Source organism: Trachemys scripta, chromosome 9 (genome assembly GCF_013100865.1).
Source record: "Trachemys scripta elegans isolate TJP31775 chromosome 9, CAS_Tse_1.0, whole genome shotgun sequence".
NCBI classification, from domain to species: Eukaryota; Metazoa; Chordata; order Testudines; family Emydidae; genus Trachemys; species Trachemys scripta.
In genome coordinates, this window is record NC_048306.1 from 104,238,166 (window position 1) to 104,243,283 (window position 5,118).

The window sequence follows — 5,118 nt, forward strand, 5'->3', positions numbered from 1 at the left end:
CCCCCCCCACCCCGCTCCCTCCTAGTGGAAGAATACCACCAGTCCAAAATGATGTCCAGTACCAGGTGACAGGATCACATGACCCTGCAGTGTCAAAGCAGCATCCCAGGAAACTTCTCATGAAGGAGGAAGTTTAGTATCTTCAAAGTCCTACTGGCCCATCCAGGCTGATTGCCTACTGTTTGGTGGGCATTCCCCTGGTACAGGCACTTTTGTAATTGATACAGATCCCGTATTCCTAACTTCAGATACAGAAATGATACATCCATACAAAGAGGATAATCACATTCAGTAAATCAGAACCTTTCCAATGATATCTCACATGACCCATCTTGCATAAAACATACCTTAGTTATGCCATATTCATAGAACAATATTTCTATGAAGAATATAGGGCGTAATGTCACAGGGGTGAAGAAGCATGTGGACAAAGGCAATCCAGTGGGTATCGTGTACCTGAACTTTCAGAAAGCCTTTAAGAAGATCCCTCCCCAGAGGTTCTTAAGCAAAGTAAGTTGTCAGGGGATAAGAGGGAAGGTCTTCTCATGGACCAGTAACTGGTTTTAAAGATAGGAAACAACAGGTAGGAATAAATGGTGAGTTTCTGGAAGAGAGATAAATAGCAACGTCCCCCAAGGATCTGTACTGGGACCAGAGTTGTTCAACATATTCATAAATGATCTAGAAAAGGGGGGAAACAGTGAAGTGGCCAGATTTGCAGATGATACAAAACTAAAGATCATTCAGTCCAAAGCTGAATATGCCCTCCTTGTTCCTAGATGTAGAACTCTGTGCTGGGCTGTATGAAATCACATTTTGTTTGAATGGGCCCCATTTGCCAAACAAACTCTCCAGAACTCTCTGTATGACTGCCCTGTCCTCATCGTTATTTCCCATTCTGCCAATCTTTGTGTCCTCAGCACACTTTTATCAGCAGCAATTTTACATTTACGTCCAGGCTACACCTGAGGGCAGGTTGCTGCTCTGGCATCTGGCAGGCGCTGATGTCGTCTCTAGGTCAGAATGGGGCTGCCCTCCTGCAATCTCCCTCTAGCCTGTGAGCTGTCAATGCTGTGCTTACATCAGGAGATAGGATGTGGCAACAGCCCAAAGGGGCTGAGCTGCTGAGCTCAGAACTAGGCAGGAGAGAGGGCATCAGATTTCCCAGGAAAACCCTGGGTCTTTTCCGAGCTTTATGACTCTCAAGCCCCCAGGCAAGGGACGTTTTTTCCCTATTTGTGAAGCAGAATCTCCCAGCCTGAAGTGATAATCTAGTGTTACAAGTGCAGAAAAACTTTCACGGTATCGCCTGCCCAAGCATTCCAAAACCATGAGCTGGGCCCCACCAAAATCATGAGATTGACTTCAAAATAACGATATCTTAAAAAAAATTCATCTGGGGAACTCTTCATTTGCCTTCTGGTGTCTGAGCCGCTAGGGTGCACTCAATTGACATTTTCCAGCTTCTCTTTGCAACCAGGAGGGCTTAAAATGTGCTAACAAATAAAATGAAATGAAATCAAATCAAATAAAAAGCCGAGATTCTCAGATAAATCACTTGACTCCAGCAGTGGGAGCTTTAAGAAAAGCACCCTATATCATGAGATAATAAAAAGCCCTACCTCTTATCTAACACTTTCAGTCAGTGGATCTCAAAGCACTTTACAAAGGAGGTCTGTAGCATTAGCCCCCTTTTAGAGATGGGAAACTGAGGCACAGAGAAGAACAGTGACTTACCCAAGGTCACCCAGCAAGACAGTAGCAGAGACAGGACTAGCACTTATGTCTCCTGAGTTCCGTCTAGTGCTCTATCCACTAGGCCACAGTGCATTTGAAGTAAGGGGTCAGAGTCAGTACATTCCTGTGGTGTGTGGTGGTTATTTTGGCTCTCCCAATGCCATAGTTGTTGAAGTGACACATTTTGACCTGTGACCTGTGCTGGCCCAGGGGCATCATTGTTAAAACGAGTTTCTCACAGCAGGTTCTTGTTAGACCTGAACACAAGTTAACTGGACCATGTCTCCGATGTCCCATTGGGAAAGTTTAAAAGCCACTGAAGGCCTTGCAGTGCACTGACATACTGGGATTTTCAGAAAGCCTTTGACAAGGTCCCTCCCCAAAGGCTCTTGAGCAAAGTAAGCTGTCCTGGGATAAGAGGGAGGGTCCTCTCATGGATCAGTAACTGGTTAAAAGGGTAGGAATAAATAATCCATTTCTCAGAATGGAGAGAGGTAAATAGTGGTGTCCCCCAGTGGTCTGTACTGGGACTTTTGAAGTGATAATCAAGATAGCCCAGTTTTTTCTCTTACTTAATTGGCCTCTCAGAGTTGGTAAGACAACTCCCACCTGTCTCTGTATGTGTGTATATATATCTCCTCAATATTATGTTCCATTCTATGCATCCGAAGAAGTGGGCTGTTGCCCACGAAAGCTTATGCTCAAATCAATTTGTTAGTCTCTAAGGTGCCACAAGTACTCCTGGTTTTTCTATCCTACTTGTTGCTTGGAGGTAATGAATTATTCATTTGATCTTATAATAATAATCAATATTTTAACTTGTAATATACCTGTAAATGCCAATTAGAGGCTGCTCTGCATTTTAATCTGAGCAAAACGAGTCTGTATTTGCAGGCTCTTTTCAGACATTTTGTTCTTTGTGATTTTGCTGAATTTAAAGTGTTCATGAAAATTGGAGGATTCAAGAACAGAGCCTCTTACTGGATCACCGTATATGGAGTGATCCCAGCAAGGACAAAATGCCACAGGTATGTCTTATATTAGGTAGCAGCAAGCATAAGGGAGTAACTGGCCAGAGCCGGCTCAGTGCCGGGGTGCCAGGGAACCACGAGGGAGAGCCCTGGCATTTCTAGCACTAGCTGGGGTGGTCGGGGCAGTAAGGAACAACCGATGAATGGAGCCACGAGCTCGGTCTGTGGCCCTGTCTCTCTCTGTGGATGTGTCCTGCCAGCCCAATGAGGCCTGGTCAGAACAGGGGGCCTCTGGCGCTTCCACCCACCCTCCCTTCCATGGGGCTGTGTCCAGGCAAGCTCTGCTGAGAGTGTAGGATGGCTGCAGGGGGGTTGGGGGGGGTCCTCCTACCATCCTGCTTCTCCTGGAGAAACTGTGCTGGGTCGCCATGGCCATCCGGATGACCAGGACCAGAAGGACGCAGGTGTACAGCACCCAGGGGCTGTCCCAGCAGGCCCAGAACCAGCTCTGCGTGATCCCCATCCTCGTGCTGGGGAGGACGGTCTGGACACTGGGCTCCCTGCTGGTGCTGCCACTGGATCTCTCCCGAGAGGCTGTTTGTTCCAGTGACGCATCATAAAGGGCCAGGACCAGGCGGGTCCTGACATCACAAAGGGACTGCACGCATCAGAGGTGAGCAAGACCCTGGCTCCCTCCAGCCCCTCCCCCGTGTTAGGGGGTTTATGTTTTTACCCTTTTACTTTCCTGGTTCTTCTCGCATGAACAGAGCAACAATACCCCAAGTTCAAAGGCGCAAACAATTTGATGTTTAATTGGGGTAAACTTTTCGCAAGCTGAATTTTAGTTGCCGTTCTATTTTCAGGTACCATGGTAGCTGTTACACAGGTGCTGGCCTCCGCGTTGAGCATTTTGCGTTTTCGTACACATTTTCCACCCCTGTCAGCCTTTTGAAGCCATCCCCCACCCACGTCATGCTAGCCACAAGACACACACCACAGACAAACAACGCAAAACATAGATTCACAGTATTCTGGGTTATTCTTTCGCTGGCGCCAGCATGCTTGTAGAGTGTCTGAAAAACAAAAGAAACAATTTTTACCCCCTTTGGTGGGGACAGATTATTGCTTAATAATAATACCAATTCCTTTTACAAATGTCCTTGCTAATTGCAGGAAAAACAGAAGAATTACCTTTAGGCTGTTCTTATTTTGTTTTATAGTCAGGCTAGTGAATTACCCCACTCACTGGTCATTTATGAAATTTACGAGGTGGTGTGCCTCAGTTTCCCCTCTTGTACAACAGACCAGGTTTGCAATCGTTTTTTTGCTGTACCAAGCTTTACGTTTATTTTCAGGGAATAGCTGAGAGACAGCTTTAGATTTTGGCTTTATACACCCCCACCCCATTAGGGTTAACCTGTCCCCCTTATTTTCAGCTTGACTTGTTTTTTCACCTCCCTCTTCTGGAGGGCCATAATCTGAGTCTTCTAGTAGCGTGTTTGCTGGCCAGATGGATTTATTATTTCTAGATTTTTTGTGCTGCTACTTACGGGTAGTTTTCTTCTTCCCCCATCAGTTAGGTAATTTGCATTTACACAGAGGCTTTCTTGGCTTGCCTCTGGATCCAAAGCGATCAGCAGCTCAGAGACCTTAAAAGGGACACATTTCACTTCCACCAGAGTTCTCGTTACTTTTCACTTTCATCTCCTGCTTTAAAACACACAGAGATTTGAAAAAGAAAGCACAATTTACTGTGGCTTCTTTTGGAGCCCTAATAGGATTTTAATTAAGTACCACGTTTTGTTTGCATTTCTTTTACCCCTTTTCCAATATACACTGCACATGTCCTGGGAAATAGTTTAACCTCCATAACATTATATTAGCCATATTAATTTTACACAAGGTGTAAGTGCCCCCACCCCGTGCCCACAGAGTTTTCATGCACCCCCACCAAAGTGACAGTCCAATGCCCCAGAGCCCCCGCAAGGCTCAGTGTTCCCATCATTGCTCCCCTTTTCCTTTTCCTATGCATGCACAGAACTATTTTTGCCTAACATTTTTTGCACTGTGATTACTTTTTTTTTTTTTTTTTTACACAACTGTACCCCGATTACACTCCCATCTTGTACAACCAGAGACAGCCAGGGGCAGTCAAGTTAAGTTCCAATAGAAACCCCTGACATTCCTTTGGTGATTTTGATCACATTACCCAATAGTTAAATAATTTGATTAGATTATTTCTCCGCCTGCTGCCTGCAGCAGTCCCCTGTAGACCATTTTTGTGGGAAAAGGGCCCATTTTTTCTCAGAATAGCTGTAAAGGCTTCTGGGGACAGAAGCATCGTGGTGGTAGTAGCCACTCTTCCTGACCCCTGGTATAATTTAATTACCAAGCTTCCATCCAATGTGAT